This window comes from Heteronotia binoei, chromosome 10 (genome assembly GCF_032191835.1).
Source record: "Heteronotia binoei isolate CCM8104 ecotype False Entrance Well chromosome 10, APGP_CSIRO_Hbin_v1, whole genome shotgun sequence".
Lineage (NCBI taxonomy): Eukaryota > Metazoa > Chordata > Lepidosauria > Squamata > Gekkonidae > Heteronotia > Heteronotia binoei.
Window position 1 is genome coordinate 21,970,830 of NC_083232.1, and position 17,725 is coordinate 21,988,554.

The 17,725-nt window shown below is 41.7% G+C and overlaps 1 protein-coding gene across 6 annotated transcripts in view; it reads left to right on the forward strand.

Moving 5' to 3' along the window:
* Positions 1-856: 856 nt before the first annotated feature.
* The window catches only part of ZMYND11 (zinc finger MYND-type containing 11), a 146,280-nt gene continuing 129,411 nt past the window's right edge, over positions 857-17,725 (forward strand). For 5 of the 6 annotated variants that reach the window (XM_060248076.1, XM_060248079.1, XM_060248081.1 and 2 more), the window contains exon 1: positions 915-1,144. The gene's annotated coding sequence lies outside the window, so the exon portion shown is untranslated. Of the gene's footprint in view, positions 1,145-17,725 lie in introns of all 6 variants that reach the window. The other variant, XM_060248082.1, reaches the window with a different exon arrangement.

Genomic DNA, 17,725 nt, shown 5'->3' on the forward strand with positions numbered 1-17,725 from the left:
AGTGCTTCATAGTATCACTTTGGTGTAAAAATCTGGATTGTATCATCTTCCAAAATCCCATCAATCCAAATAACACATCCAACATCCACTACACTTTGACAATCACACATCCAGTGTTTCATGAGGCAAACCCAGACCCAAGCCATAGATCCATGTGATTTTTACAAAGAACTGCCTAAAAATATGGTTAAATCACAAATTGAATCATTACCCACAGGCTAGGCAGCAAAAACACGGGCATGGTGTTTTGTGGTACTGCCACAGCCCAAAGAGATGGATACAAAAAACAGATTGCCACAAAACCATGATCAGATCTCAGCATTGCACCATTGTTCGTGTTTTGTGGTGCAGTCTGTGGACCTAGATGTGGTATGCTATATTTTACAGTGCATTTCAATAGAGTCCTTGTTAAATCACAAGGATCAACCAGGATCATTTTTTAGTACATTTTATGTGCCAGGGTGACACCACAAAAAATGCTGTATCCATGGTTTTTATGGTGTCATCTGTGTACAATGATATGGGCTGTGATACAATAGTGTTGTTGTGTCATGTCATTGTAAAAATCCTATAAATTCAGGGGGATCCATTTAAAATCATCTAGATCTGCTTTTCACCGAGTCCCATTTTGATGTATTACAGACAAAATCTATGACATTCCATAAGGACGATGGACAGGTGGCCGTCTCCTAACGGCAAGAGATGCCTATGAGAGACGGAGAGAGTCCACCTCATACAAGGGGTGGGGGTGGGGGGGGGAAATACACAGGCAGTTTCAGTAGTTGAAGAATCCATTCTCTAATTTAATCCCCACTCGGAATAATAAAAGGGAAACAAACAGCAACTCCACCCGACGCCACTAGAGTTCTCCTTCTCCCAAGGATCTGGTGCCTTCATGCTGGAAAACCCTGTTTACCCCAGAAAGCTAGAAGTGTGGACAGACAGGAGAGAGGAGAGAAGAGAGAAAATTCAGACACAATAAAACTCCGATTGGGGAGGGGGGAGAGAAAAATATGTAGGAGGAGGAAGGAGCCGCGGCCTGGGGAAAGGATTGGAAAAGTTTCGCCTGGTTTAACTTCTCTCCTTCCTTCCCCCCCCTCCCCCCTTTCCAAGCAACAGAAAGAGCAGCAGCCAAGAGCACAAGGTGAGAGAGACTTTCTTCAGTCTGGGCAAGGAGGAGTGCGCGGTGCGGGGTGGGGGGGAAGGCGACTTTGAATTTACAGCCCCGCGGAGATGGTGTGTCTTTCTCTCCCCCCCCCTCCCCGGCTTTGGGGGCGAGGGAAGCGCCCGTGCCTGCCGCTTCACTGGAGGCTTTCCCCCTCTTTTCTTTTTTTAAAAATATGATGGAGGATTATAAACATGGCGCCTTAAAAAGGGGGAAAAAAAAGAACTACAAAATTATGTACACATTGAAACACAAGAGAAAGCGGCTCAGGGAAGGGGGAGCGTGCAGATTTTCTGGCTTTAGTGGGAAGGATCGGGACGAAAGAATAAAGGAAGGGGGGAAAGGGGGCCAAGGCTCATTCATGGTGATGGACCCTGCCAAGTGGATGGTAGTCTCTTCTCCCCCCCCCCCCCTCCCGCCGTTTCCGAGTATGGAGAATCATTTCTTGGACATCGTGGAAATCTAAAGCGGGCATTTTATAATGCGGGGCGGGAATGGATTTGCGATGCCTGTGTATTTAGAATTCCCTTTCTTTGATGATTTTTTTTGTTTGTTTGTTTTAAAAGTAGGTGGCTTTTTGAGTCTTTTTTAAAACAAAGTTGCATCTACCTGAGGGTTAAGGTGAGAGGTTAACGTGTGCGGAATATAGACGCTGGGGACGGGGAAGGAAAAAAGGGTGTGTGTGTGTTAGAAAGGGGGGGGGGAGGGAACGACTTTCCCGTTAGGGCCTGCATAGAACGTGGAGCCGGGGGCTCGCGTGACTGGAGAGGCCGGGCGGAGCGCAGCCCTCTCCGGCCGCACCCCTTCCCCCCCCGGTTGGGCCTCCCGGACTGAGGACGCCCGCTTGCCTCCCTCCCTCCCCCTCTCGTCTCTGAGGCCGCTTTGGAGACAAGGTTTGGACCGACTGACAGCGGGGGCTTGGTCGGGTTTTGGGCGCCACGGAGAAATGACATGGTGGGGAGGAGGAAGGCTCATGATGGGGGGAAAAGCACGCTTGAGGGAGACAGGTCGCGTTTTACGCCTGGCTTCCCTGAAGCCTCTGGAAGGGGGGCAGTTGATCCTCTTCACGCCCATCTCCCCCAAAGGTGGCTCAGGAATGGAGGATTTATTCTCCGTTTGTTTCTCATTAAATAGAGGGGAGGTTTTACCCTTCAGAAAGAAAGAAAAAAAGAAGTCGGAAGGTTATACTCTTGTCATTGGGTGTGGACAGGTTTAAAATCAGCCCCATGGAGAGGCAGAGGAGGGGGTGATAGTGGTTGGATTAACCTTATTCTTCTAAACGGAAAGGTTTTAAAGAAGACTAGAGTAGTATGTCCTACCAGCTGTGGGGAGGTTTTTTTTTTTAAGACACCCTCCCTCAAGAGGTGGGCGGGAAATAGGGTATAATGTGATTTTCTCTTCTGTCCCCTCAGAGATGAAAAGGGGTTTAAAGGTACATATCCAGGAGTACTTAATATCCTTGTAATACTCTTTTAACCATGCCAGTTATATTTCACTGTCCACGGGTGGCTGAAAGCCAGGGGGCAATTTTCTTGCAGTTAATGGTCAAAGGAGGGATTCTAATTTGCTTGGGTTGTTAACTGCTTGTTATTCTATGATAATTTCTGTGGTGTAGAGGTGAGGGCTTGACTCAGATACACGGATGTTGACACTGCTTACTGGAAGATGTAATCCTCTTTTGTTAAGGTTGTATGTATGGTTGCTTGGGATAAGTGATTTTTAACTAAGTTCTATTTTGTGTCTTTATTTAAAGTAGGTCACATCCAGCTGTTCCAGTAGTACAATGAAGGCACCTAACAAAGCTGCCATTACATAAATAAATAGTCATGGGCAGCCACAGGTTTTATGGAATATTGTAAGGGTTAGGTTGAATTGTCTACTCCTACTAACATGTGAACAGCTTGTGTTGGAAGTTTGCTACTTTCACAGAATGGGAAGAGATTATTGATTCCTATACTGGGCTAATGGGAAACTAAATATATGAAAATAGAAAATATTACACGATTCAGGGATTCGTTCGCCTGCCCAAGGGTAGTTACATATGTGGGACCTCACTAGGTAACCATGGGCCAGTTACTTTCTTTCGGCTTAAGTTATTTCATTGTTGTGAAGATAAGAATGAAGTAGGAGAGAATAATATTGTAAGATGCTTTGGATCCTTCTTGGTGCGAGGGAGCTGATAGAAATATAAATAAAGATGGAAACCCCAATGCACTGAATTCTCTCTAGGATTCAGGAAGTCCTCTCAGATTTTCTGCCAGTCACATAATAAACTTCTCCAACCACATTCCCCACCTAATTATGTGTTTTCAGAAGTGGCATTTTCTATCATAATGTCTCATCCTTATCCCATCTTGAAATAGAAATGTAAGGACAGTAAAATAGCCCTACTACCTTGTAATGATATCGTATGCCCAAATTCAGTATTCCATTCAGGAAATTTATATTGCAGGGGTGGCCAAACTGGCTCAGGAGCCACCTGTGGCTTTTCCACACATATTGTGTGGCTTTTGAAGTCCCCAGCACTCTGCCAGCTGGCTTGAAGAAGGCATTTCTCTCTTTAAATCCCTTCTCCAAAGTGAGCCAGCCAGCAGCTTACAAAATGCATTTAAAGTTAAAGTAGCTTTCTTTCCACCTCTCTCCCTCCCCTCCTTCCTTCCGTCCTTGCAACTCTTAAACATCTGATGTTCATATCTTCTGGTTCTCAAACATCTGTTTATTCTGTATGGCTCTTATGTTAAGCAAGTTTGGTCTACCCCTGGTATATTGCTATAACTTACTCTGTACCAAAACAGTTAATATTTATATTATGTCAAGAAATGAAATGTTGGGAAGTGGTAAGAGTCTTGTTGAATCATGAGCGTTTTAAAAAATTAACCATTCTATAGATTTCATTGTCTTAGTATAATTGAATTTCCAAAACAATGAATCAAACATGTTTTGCCTTAGCTGAATTTAGGATATTGCTTATTTTAATTGAAATTTTATTTATTTTTGTTTTTAGTCTGGTGCTGAATTGCCAGCATCTAAAGTCTCAGTCTGGACTTTAAAGTATTTTACACTGAAATAGTGAATAGAATGCAGTTTGCTGCAAAAAAAGAAGTCAAGCTTTGTAGGGCTGCTGTATTTAAAAATCTGGAGTGATTCAGAGATTTCAAGAAGGAGAGTTTCATAGTATTGTTTGGCCTTATGAGTGTGAACGTGAAGGAACTCTGTGCTTACAAAGACTTATTTTGGCACCAAGTTGAGACCCTTTTTAAAAATTTCTTTGAGGCTTTTAAGGATTTGTTTTTGCTTTCCTGTTTTTACATAACTTCTACCTGAATCTGTGGTTGTGCTTATCAACACTCTCTGTTTTATATTTGTTAAGTTATACTGTGTTTCACTTTGGGAACTTTTAAAAGTAGCATTTTATAAAGCATAATTTATGTTTGTAAATCTAGCACCATCCATCTGACAGCATAGGGGCCTGGCAGAACCCAATGCTAGTTTCACCAGACCCTTACATTCATCCCACCGTCCCAAGGTGACACCCCTTTACTTTGCATTCAGTAATCCAGAATAAATAATACATTTTACTTCCTCTGTAGTCAGTAATACATAAGCTACAAGTAATTTTCAAGTATGACTGAAAGGTAGGGGAAATCTCTCTTTCCCATTCTTTGTCTACCTCATTTTGAAAAGAACATGCTTACATAATTTTGAGAGAGAGAGCTAATCTGTGTTGTCGGTCTATGTTGTTTGTTATCAGGTTTGTTTTTTTTTAAGAATGCAAGTCTAATCAGGGATATGAATCCTAATGATGCGCAAAAATTTAAGATTATATTTGTGGAATATTCAGTTTTCATTTAGAGAGGCATCTTTAGAAGGGAATTGGATGATTTTGGGTGGTGGTGGTTTAGATTTTCATCTTGTACAGTGTACACACAAAACAGTGATTATCAGGGGCCTACAGGCTCTGATTCTTCTGGTTGCTTGCACTCTGCTCTTCAGAAGCAAATTACTCTGTCCCCTGACAGCTGTGATTTTAGGGCTCTCTGATTCTAAAAGCCCCCAAACTTGTTTCCCCTGATTGGGATTGAACAGGTAGGACACTGGGCTGCAAATATGGTGTTTTATTCTTTCTTATCTAAAAGTCTTTATTATCCTGGTTTAATTTACCATCCACAATCTTGGCAGATAGGTTAGACTGAGGATAGAGACCAAGAATACCTGTTGACTGTCATGGTCAGGAAGGGATCTGAATTTGGGATCAAAGCTGAAACTCTGTCAACTGGGCCTCACCAGCCTGCATAGTTTTTAAAAATCTTACTACTTTTATGCTTGATTTTTAAGTACCTTCAAGGTGCTAAATGGTGTACAGAGGACAAAAAGTGACCCAAGGTCTCTTTACTGGTAGGCTTTAACAGAAGAGACTAAAATGAAGGAAAACATAGATAGATGGATGGATGGATGACAGCAGGGCTTTTTTGTAGCAGGAACTCCTTTGTATATTAGGCTACGCCCCCCCCCCCCCGATGTAGCCAATCCTCCAAGCGTTTACAGATCTCTTCTTATAGAACCTACTGTAAGCTCTTGGAGGATTGGCTACATCGGGGGCCTAATATGCAAAGGAGTTCCTGCTACAAAAAAGAGCCCTGGAAAATGTATTGATTGATTGTGTGTGTGAGAGAGTGTGTGTTTGTCTGTGTGTATGTGTGTGAGAGAATAATGAAAGAGAAATGGGGCAAGGGAGAGTATTGGGAATGATGAGGAGTTTTGTTTTGTTCAATTTGAAAAGTTGGTGAGTTACTATTGGTGGAAAGGTTGGAGAGAATTATTCTTTTGCTCTCTAGGAAGAGTACATACATAGTATGCAATGGATGCAGGTTCAGCCCTCCAGTGTAGTCAAGATCCTGGAGAGTTGTTCTATGGTTGCTGGGGGCTGTGGCCCTCATTTCTACATTGCCTCCTGTGAGATTTATGGGCATTCAAAGAATGTTGTTGCAAAGTTTTCCAGAAGTATCCTGCAGTTTACACACGTTCAGCTTCTTCCCAAAGCTGAAGGGTTGGATGCAGTGCTGTGACGTTGGAAACAAGCAGGATTGTCCTATTGGACTCGGGGTGGTTGGGTAGTTAGGCTTGAATAGCTATCGCCTGTGTCCTTAGGCATCAAGCACAGTTCTCCATCATAACTTTGTTTTGTGTGTGCCTTGAAGTAGTAACTGTGTCAGTGTGCTCAGGCTTGGGTTTTTTTTGGGGGGGGGGGGACAGATTTATAGAAGAAGATTAAATTAGATTTTTTTTAAAAAAAAATCATGCCCATTATACCAACTTTATATTAGTCCAGTGAATACACAAGAAGAGATTAATCCGGATTAATTTTCTCAAATGGATGACAGCCAACAGGATGAAAATGAATAAATGTTGGAGTGAAATGGAATAGGGGTTGCAAGTATTTATGAAGAGATCAGTAATGTGGTGTGTTGCTGTAGTTCCCTGCCGTTTGCAAGTAAATGAAACAAAGCAGTTATGTCCTCTAAAATATCAGAGCCTAGGAAAATGATTTCCTGTTTGCATGAGTGGAACAGTATGGCCTGGTTGCAGTTTCTCATTCCTACACAGCAACTGGTTTATTAAAAAATTCTGATACAGTGGTTTAAAATGCTGTTACTGATGCTATGGCCTTGGAATTGAAACATCATTTAGAAACAGTCAAAATTTTGGATATGAGATATGTTATAGAAAAATTCTTGGTTTGATAGTCTGAAATCTAAAACAATCACTTTTGACTATGACGTAACAGAAGGTTTACCTTTTTTGGATCTTGACTGCTATAGTGTTCATTCACTTAGGATGTGCAGTATTCTCAACGAGCTCTATACGTTATCAGAGATTTTTCAATAATATTTTTCAATAATCACTTTTGCAGACTTGTTAATATTCCTTGTTGAAAAATAAAATATAGCTTTAAAAACCCAAAACTGTTGAGAGGAAAGATGTTTTCACTCTTAAAATGGCATATCTTGCTGAATGCTCATCATCTATCTATTTTTAAAGGAATATTTGAAGCAGGTAGGCTTTGGGGGTAGCAAAAGTCATTTTATAGTTCAGATTTCATTAATCACAAAAGCCCCAGTTTTGTTTCACACATTCTACAAGCCCCTTTGTGAATGGTCATTTGAAGTGTGTTTTTGAACATCTTGAGGGAATTCAGGCATTTTAAATGAGAAGTTGAACGTGTTGTTAAAACCATTCCTTTCATAGGCTTGAAATTTAAAGTGAGTCCTAGAGCTAAATAAAGTGTTTGTTCATTTGCTTCAGAATCTTTACAAGGAAGCATGAAAGTTTGCAAAGTGAGAGTACAGTAATATATTTAATGTTCAAGTCATTAACAATACAGTCCTAAGCAGAATTACTATGTAGGTTTGAAACTGTAACAGTTCCTTTGAGCTAATCTTTTTATTTACTTTGGTTGCTTTGTGAAGAGACTGTTCATTGCTTTTCATTGTTTGTACTTGTTGATTTTCTTAGGCTTTATTCATATTAATCAGCTTGTAGATACTACCTTGGAATTCAGTATCTTAAGGTAAAGGTAGTCCCCCTGTGCAAGCACCAGTCGTTTCCGACTCTGGGGTGACATTGCTTTCACAGTGTTTTCACGACAGACTTTTTACGGGGTGGTTTGCCATTGCCTTACCCAGTCATCTACACTTTCCCCCCACAAGCTGGGTACTCATTTTACCAACCGTGGAAGGATGGAAGGCTGAGTCAACCTGAGCTGGCTACCTGAAACCAACTTCCGCTGGGATCGAACTCAGGTCGTGAGCAGAGAATTCAGACTAAAGTACTCTAGCTTTACCACTCTGCACCACGGGGCTCTTTTCAGTATCCTTACCACTGCAGTTACTGGTTTATTACAAAATAAATGGCTTTCCCCCATCCATTAAAAAATTTCTGGCAGAGCTGTAAAGATTTCAGAACTGCCACAAGAAAGTTGCTGCTACAATATACCTCTCTGGTTTTATTATAGACTTGAACAGGGCTTTTTTGCAGGAAAAAGCCCAGCAGGAACTTATTTGCATATTAGGCCACACCCCCTGATGTCACCATTGTTTTGCACAGGGCTTTCTTGCAGAAAAAGCCCAGCAGGAACTCCTTTGTATATTAGGCCACAACCCCTGACACAAAGCCAGCTGGAACTGTGTTCCTGTGTGTTCCTGCTTAAAAAAGGAAAAAGCCCCAGATCTAAATCCCAGGGAAAAGGCAGCATTGCAGTTTGCATTACATCTCCCAAAATGAAATAAATGATACCTAAATTCTGGAGAGCTTTCCCCCCCTTTTGTGCCATTGAATACAGTGGACTTAAAAGGATGTGACTTTGCTTTGGACCGCACCGTTAATTTAACTTTGATAAAATTAAAATATTGCATAACTTTTCTCAGCCATTTATCCTCCAGTAGTTGCTCCTTGTTTTTGTGGCTAGTTTGTTATACTGTGGCTATAATAATCATATTTGTTTTGGATTTTTTTTTTACATTCTTTGTTATGTGCATAAGGAGCTAGCATCAGTTTTAGATGCTAGTCTAGGGTTGAGCCGAAGAAATCATTCACATTTTTAGAATCCATTCTCTGAATTTTGGACAGGTGTGGGCTGACTAGTGGGAGAGTATTAAGCCCTGATGATGTAAGAATTCTTGTCGACCTTTGCTCTGGAATTGTTTCTCTGCATAGCAGACTCTGAGCCATTATTTCCTTACTATGAGTGGTGGCTTTTCAAGAAGTCTCCACCTCCCAGAGATTTAGCTTCCAGTCTGTCAGGTGTGGTCTCCCTTTCTGAGACTTCATATACATTACTGATTTTGACAACAACTATAACTCTGGTGATGTAGTATGAGAATTAATGCCTCCCAAATGCTGGAAGCAATCTTTATTCATTGGGTTTACCAGGGCTTTTTTTGTAGCAGGAACTCCTTTGAATATTAGGCCACACACCCCTGATGTAGCCAATTCTCCAAGCGCTTACAGGGCTCTTATTCCAGGGCCTACTGTAAGCTCTTGGAAAAATTGGCTACATCAGGATGTGTGGCCTAATATGCAAAGGAGTTCCTGCTACAAAAAAAGCCCTGGGGTTTACAGAATTACTTTTTAAAATTGTTATTTTTATTTAAATGCCTTTGTTCCCACAACTCGGCAAAAAGCAAAACTTCGGCTTGAGACCATGGAGAGCCGCTGCCAGTCTGAGTAGACAATACTGACTATGATGGACCGAGGGTCTGATTCAGTATAAGGCAGCTTCATATATGTTCTTGTATAACAAGAAGCAGCGTGTGTTTCTTTTTAAAAATGTCTAAAATCATAAGTATACTCCTCTGTTCCACTGTCGTGTGAATTACATCGCATCATGTAATCTGTCTTAATTTTGCTCATTGGCTATTGTCTGATTTGCGTGTCTCAATATTCATGAGTAAACTAACCCCTTAAAGTGCTGTCACATGGGCCTAGTCCACACAGGTAGCAACTTTACAGCAGTGGCGTCCTGAGATAGTAGAATCAGCTATACTGTTTCAGATTTTGAATGAGAGCCAGCTTGGTGTAGTGTGGCTTGGGTATTGTACTAGGATGCGGGAGACTCAGCAACACATCCCTACTCTGCATGGAAGCTTGCTGGTGATGTTGGGCTGGTTACACATTCTTGCCCTAACACACATTCAGGGCCAGCCCTGCCACTAGGCAAACTAGGCAGTTGCTGGCACTGGCCTTCTGGAGGAATCGAATTGGGTGCTTCATGTGACCAGATGCTAGCCTTGCCTAGGGCGCCAGACAGTCTAGGGCTGGCCCTGCATACATTCTTGTGTGGATAAGGAGAAGGGGAGAATGTTGTAAGCCTCTTTGAACAAAAGTGATGAATATAAAAAGTAAAGAATTGTGGGACCCCCACTTTTAGATCCTTTCCCACATTCAAAGTTACCTGCAGTACATCGCTTATACATTAAGCTTTTAATATGGTGTAAATCTTGTTATACTGTTTTCTTAACTATTTGGGTTTTTTTAAAACTTAGGAGTGCATTTAAAAATGTGATCTCCCCTGCAATCTGATATAGTCCATTATATTATCCCATAACTCTACCACCTCATTCATTTGCTATATGGTTAGACCAAGCTGTTGCTAGCCCTACTAAAGTTAGAGAACTTGGCATGATGTTAAAATCAGTACTTAGAAATAGGTATTATATTTCTGTTGGGTTCAGAATGAAAAGAAATGAAATTCAAGGAATGGAAACTTTTCCCTCTTCTGTTGCATAGGTCTTCCAGAGTGACCCTTTTCATATTGCTTTTGTCGGGGGTCGTTTTGCAGAAAATTAGGTGGTGGAGCTCATCCAGGGATTGTTATGCAGCTGCACATACTATTCAATGGACAAGGAGGTGGAACTCTCAGAAGGAGGAGGAGGAACTCTCGGAAAGGTTCAGGAGCTGCCCTCCTGTGAGCTCCCACTGAATCTGAGGCCTGGCTTTTGTAAAGAAACAATATGCAAAACTATGCTAAAAAGTATCTTTACAGGGAGATGGATTGTGTCCTGACAATCCACTTACGAAAAGCTAGAAAATTTATTAAAATTGTCGCTGAATAAATATCCCCTAGAACAAAAGCCTTTAATATGTACCCATCTCAAGTGCTTATATTCGTTCTTGCCTCCCAATTCAGCCTTCCTTTCTCCCCCTACTTATGATGTGCATAATTTCATGTGAAATTAAGACGAACAAATTCCTGTGAGATTGTAAAAATCCATTTTCTTTTCAAGGTACTGTCTTTCCAGTGTGAAGGGATGTGCTGTTCTCTTTTTAAAAGAAAGAATTATAGAAATTGTTTGACAAATACTGTTGGCAACTCTTTTAGCTAAGGGATATACCTCCCTTGGGCTAGTTTTTGGGAAGAGGGGGCAGCGGCAGTAGGTGTAATATGCAAGAATTAGATTCAGGCACTGGAGGTGGGCTAAAAGGGCTAAAGAAGGAGTTGTTTGCGCTGTTTGTCATGGGAGTTTTAAAATTCAAATGTACTATTTTTGTCCCTTTCTTTCCTGCTAGTTCCCAGTGGCAGGTAATTCAGAGGCAAGATCAGGGCTCTTTGCCATCTTCCATCGATGAGGGAATTTTTATTGGGGAAAAAATCTAGAATCAAGACTCTGGTTTCCCTTAGGAATATTTATATCTCACCTGTGCATCACCCAAATCTGTTGTTGGAATACTTCTTTGCCTTCTTCCACCCAGATGGGGGAGAAATTAGAGGTGCTGGAAGATGTGTCTGCATTTATTGAAATCTTTGGGTCTCAGTTACTGTCGATGTGGCTCTCCAAGCAACCAGATGGAGATGGAAATGGTCCCTTTCATCTTTCTTTGTCTAGAAAGGCATCTCTGGTTTTGTTCAGAGTTCCGCCTTCCTCTTCTCTTCCCTACCCCTCCCAGGTTGGGAAGAAGCGAAATGGCTGGCTGTTTCTTCCTGCTCATCATAACTTGAGTGCAGTAAATGCTAGCATGCAGAACTTCAGAAGTTACATGCCAGCTTATGCACTGTATGCAGCTGTCCGTATTCCTGAAAGTTTGATACTAGTTTTTGAGAAATTAAAAATATTTTCCTAGTAATTTGGAATTGTTACCAAAAAATTAAGCTAGCTTTGAGATTGGTGTAAAGTGTCAAATATAGTGACATTGTTATATTGAAATCTCCACACTATGTATGCATTTTGGAACTGGAGAGAGAACAGTTTGTGTAGATGTGAGAGTCAAGATAAATCTTTTTAAAAATGCTCTGTGAAAGTCATGACTGAGAAGCTCTTTTTTGTTTCTTACCAAGCTAACCCTGAAGAATTAACTCTGGTTGTATTCACTGCATGTATTGTTCAGCCTTCCTAAATGGAAACATTAGCTGTGCCAGCCCTTTCTCTTCTGGGAATTAGAGGTGCAGAACTGAACTAAGAATTTCTGCTGCCAACTTGGACTGTTTTGGCTTCTCACTGTTTGCAGAAATGTGCAGAACTTGATAGGTTATTTGGCCATACCAATTCTGTACAGATGGCATGTTGACCTAGTATGGGGCATCTACATAATGCACTCCAGTCAGGAATGGGGAGACACCTCTGAGACCCACCAGGCAAAATGGACTTCATGCTCTCCCAGGAAGGTAGACGGATCTTATTTTGGTGAAGCATGTCATGACTTTGGTGTAGGTTTGTAATCTTAACTAGGGTAAAGCAATGGCAATAATGGCAACCCATGGCAATAATCAATAACTCTGGTCAAGAGTTCTGCCTTCAGTGAGTACAAGGAGGCTACTCAGACGTAAGCATCAAATCATTTGGTGGCTTGGCAAGTCCTTTCGCCCTGGCCAAATTAGAGCCAGAGTGACATGCAAGCCACTGTTTGTCTTGCAAGGTCAGCTCTGCCCCTTTCTGACTAGTTCTCTCTTTTTAAAATTCTCTTCTTGTTTCTGTCAACCACTTTGACCTTTACACTTGCCTTTGAGCCAAGAGGCCCTTAATTGACATAACCAATAGTTCAGAAAATTGGCGTTTTGTTCTGCAGTGAGTGCTGAAGAGACCCAGGTGATAGCTGTTGGTTGCTTCTGTTGATGGAAGTTGGTTTTCAGTCTGGGATGTAATTGGAGCACTTCAGACAGGGGACCTTTTAAAAATGGTTCCCATAACTGTGGTTCACATGAGCTATAGACTCTTGAGATGACAGCAAGCATGACTGATGGAGCTCGCCTGTGGTTTCAAAAAGGCTTCTTCAGAAGGACTGTCTCTCCATGCTCTGGACCCATTTCAAGACTTCATTTTGTAGAAGACAGAGTTGATCCAGTCAGTAAACTGGCTTTAAAAAGCAAGCCAGCACTGAGACCAACTTTGGAAAATAATAGCTTAAGAAAGCTTTTGATGGTTTAATAAATCCAAGTGTATATTGTGTGTGTGCTCTTTTAATGCACCACTGCAAATCATTCTTTTGGGAACAGTCACAGTTCCTCTGCTTTATTCATCTGTGCTGCTGTTTCCCATCCATTCTGATGTCATTGGAGCTAGGGAGGGAGAGAGCATAGGTACTCTGAGCTGGGGGGGGAGACAGATGCACCTTGGAAAGCGAATACAAGGACTTGACTAACAGGAAGCAGAGGCTTCAGAAGAAAGGAAATCAAGGTTGGATGTTAGGAAAGGAGCCCTGTGACTTGCCTGCTTTAAAAAGGAGTTTGCAGAAAGAAACATAGGAAAGAGCAGGGTTAGAAGGAGTCTGAGCTGCCAAGAGAGACTGAGAGAGAAAACAGGCCAAGAGGCAAGCTGCATGTGACTAGGAGCTGCTGAGATGGGGAAGTGCTTATTGATTTGAAATAAGAGCCAGACCTTTGGCTGCAGGCTGTCAGTAAACAGGTGGATTCCAAAATAAATAGAGTTCAGTGGCACTTGAATAGATGTGGTTGCTGAACAGAACTGTGAAGGTGCTCAAGAATGCAAAGTAGTTCTGAATGTGAATGTTAAAATATGATAGCTCTTCTGGATCAGACCTAAGGTGGATTTGCCCAGTAGCAGATACCAGCTAGATGCTTCTAGGAAGTCTACACATAGAGCATAAAGGTACCAGCCTTTCCTTACTGTTTGCTTCTCCCCAAACCTCTTGATACTGGTGGCACACCATATCTGAACCTGGTGACTCTCTTTAGCATCATGGCCAATAACAATAGATAGTCCTAGCATCCTTGAATATGTCCATTCTCCTTTTGAGGCCGTTTGTGGATATCAGTACACCTTGTGACACTTGAGTTCCAAAAGTTAATTTGTGTTATATGAAAAAGCACTTTCTTCTGCCTGCCCTCAGTTTATTACCAAGCAGAGCTGCAGCAGAGTTCAGAAATACAATAATAGCCAATGTAATCAGTAGATTGGTTGGCTAAAGTGGGTTGGTTGCCATCTTTATGGGATAACATCTTGTCATGATGTGAGATGGCCAGGCTGGGCAATATTGTGGTGATTTGGAAATTTTCTGAGTGCTGCTGAGTTGTCTGTTCATAAAATGTTTTAATTGTATTTTATTGTTTTATTATATGTTGTGCTCCGCCCTAAGCCCTACGGGGAATGGGCGGAATAGAAATATACTAAAATAAATAAATAAAGCTTTTTAGATAATTTATTAGTGGCAGAAAGTTTGGTTGTGAATACAAATTCTAAGCAGGCGGAGCTTTTACACTGCTCAACTTTAAGGGTGTTTCAGGAGAGCAACAAAGACAAGCTGCAAGGTAGAAGAACCACTTTCTTTGTTGTCCTTGCTGATCTAACCATAAAGGCCCTTTCTGAGAAAGCATACATCCAAACTAACTAGCTGTTGTGGACCAGCCAGGGCTCAGCCTCAGAACACTAGGACTCATGTTCCAAAAGCCAGACATACTTTTATTTACTTTAAAGAATCCAAGATGACACCGATGGCAGGCTATTGAGCTCCCTAGGCCTTGTTTCCTTGTGTGTAGTATAGTCAGGAGATCCTACAACTGGCAGCCAGAAGTTCTAGCTCTTTAGTATTATCCAGGGTGCAGCATAAGGAGGTGCACCCCAGGAAGTTTGCTTATGCCAATGACATGGCAACCGCAGTAAGGCACAAATCAATTGATAGAACTAAGGAAATAGTGACTATGGACCTCAGAATTCTGGCAGACTGCTACTGTAAATGATGGCTTATTCCAAGTTCAGGAAAAACAGAATGTTTGTATTTCCATCTCTGTGACAATCTTGCCAACCGTGAACTGAACGTCTACTTTGATGGCACCTGACTTCTGCACAACCATACACCTAAGTACCATGACATCGCCCTGGACAGGACCTTGAGCTATAAATACCATCTTACCAATGTAGCAGTGAAAATACGCACGTGAAACATTCTCCAGAAATTATAACTTGGGATGCGTCTGCTATAAGACTTAGATGCTCAGCTTTGGGGTTGGTGTTTAGTACTGCGGAATATGGTGCCTCAGTGTAGCTCAACAGCCATGTCTACAAACTTGATGTTCAGCTCAATACAACAATTAGAACTATCAGATGTACTAAACCCTCTCTGACCTATTGGCTACCCATGTTGTGCCACATTGTTCCCCCTCATCTCCAAAGACAAGATACTCTTCTTTGCGATTATAGAAAGATCACTGAAAACAGAGAGTTGCCTATCCACAAAGACATGGCTTACACAGGCCTATCCAGACTAAGATTCAACACACAGCAATAAGATCTGCACAAATCCTGCAATCACAAAATTTTGATCTAGGGAATGAATGGTTGTGAACATGGATGCAGTCAGTTTCCACCCGTTATCCATAACCTGATAAACACCAACGAGAGGCCAACTTGCCACATAAAGCATGGAAGATGGCTAATAGAATGTGAACAGGCTTTGGCAGTTGGGCAGACCTGTTGTTCAAATGGGGCAAAATAGCAGGACCCAATGCGATTGTGGTGCAGCCCACCAAGCTACTTTCCATCTGCCACAGGAATGTGAGTGACATGCTTTCCAGGGAGATGTGATGAAGCTCTTTGAACTCTCCCCAGCTGCAATTGAGTGGATTGAAAATTTAGATATTAGTATTTAGGGGGATTGCCCAGTCGGTCTGCATACCTGTTGTATCAACTTGGTTACATGTTTTATATTATTATATGCTTCCTGTGTGTTAACACTGCTACATGATAACTAAATCCCTAGGATTTGGAGCAGCCCACATGTCTCCTGTGCAGCCATTCAGTTAAATAACAGCACAAAGCAAGAGAGAACTGCTGGGCCTGGTCTTTGAAAACCTCCAGAGTCCCACCAGTAACTATAATACCTGCATGGTTCCAAGTCCCTGGGCCAATTAAAGATGGGCATGAATGACATAATACACTGGGTAATGGCTTTTGCCTGGTGGCAGGCTTTGTTAGTATTTGAACTGAGAATTCCATGAGGGCCAATAGGCAGATATAAACCACAAAGATGTAATAGGAGGTCTGATCTGGGACAAGGTGCAAAGGGAGACTGACTGAGGTGGTTGGGTTTAAAACAAAGGATGTGCATATCAGGTAGGACTGCTTGCTTTGCAAGATTCATGTCCAAAATGGGAGGTCAAGGATGACAGGCTGATAAAACCTTTAAAAACATGGTTAAAGGAAATAAATTTCATCGCTTTGACCTGTTTTGGGGATGCAGAGTTTTAGTATTTCTAAAAGTGGAAGACCTACAAGGACATGAGGAGGGCATCATTTTCCCCTTCCCAAGTATTCCTCTTTCTTTTCCTGGAAGCTCCCATAACCATGCCCCTTTTCCTGCCTCCTTTCCTTCCCACCCACAGCTGACCTACCTTTCTTTCCCACTTCTCTGTTTTCAGGTTTCCTTCCCTAGCCCTGGCAGCCCATCCCTGGGAAAAGTCTGACCCAATTGTGGCATACCAGACACCAAGTTAGGCCCAGTTGTGGTGTGCCAGCTGCCAGGCTAGTGGCAGTTGAACACTGGCGAGCAGCCACTTCTGGGTGAGTCACGGAACTTGCATGGTATCAAGATTATTGTTGCCAGTCTAAGCCCCAATGAATCTTCCCTCAAAGGTCAAAATAGACCTTAACAGGGATCTGCCCCCTCCTTCTGCCTTACTGACAGAAACCAAGGCATCAACTGGCAGTGCTTTTGTGATTGCCCAGCTACAGGTGCTGCTTCCATGGTGGTTTTTTTTAAACTACCTAGGATTTTTATTTAAGGTTTCTTTTTTTCTGCAAACCTGTAGCGTTTTTCATGTTTGTAGAACGATCTGTCTTAACTTTCATGCCTCTGGTGTCTGGATTTAAGTATCCTCAGATCTGGCCATATTGTGGGTTAGATATATTCAGGATGTAGCCTTAATAGTTAGCATGATGCTACTAACTGAAGTGTGATAACATTTCTTTGTCGTAAAGCGGTGGATTTCTCTGGTGTACATGTCTGTGTACAGTTTTTATGTTTGTAGTATTTAGTATTTTCCATGTTTTCCAGCAATAATATTTTGCATGGTTACCCATATACGTAAGAACAGGGGGATTCCCATTTTAATCAATTGCACTTTATTTGAATTGAAAACTGGGGAAGGTTGGGGTTGTTTGTGGTTCTTGGGGGTGCATAGTCTGGACTCCCTGACACCACACTGTAAGACTCCATCCTCTATGTAGACAAAACACTTGGAGTACTAGAACTGGGAAGGGTTATCTACACTTAAACTTCCTATAGCTGTGCAAACTTCTGAATGCTCTGGTTCTAAATAGTTTATTTTATGGGTCTTAAAAATGGCCTTGAACTTGAATTGTTATTGTTCAGAAAGATAGAAGAGGAAAAAAAATTATAATGTGGTGCCTAAGGACTGTTGAGCAGAAATGCTCTGCTTTGTATTGCAAACAAGTTGTGGAGGTTTCCTTTGGGAAGTTTTCTTTATTCCCAGTAGTAACAGATAACTGTAATCTAGTGGTTGGAAGACAGCCTGAGGCCAAGAATAACTGGTTGGGTATTTGCTGATATGAGAGAGCTTGTATATGAGAATCAGAAAGAATTGGTATATGAGTC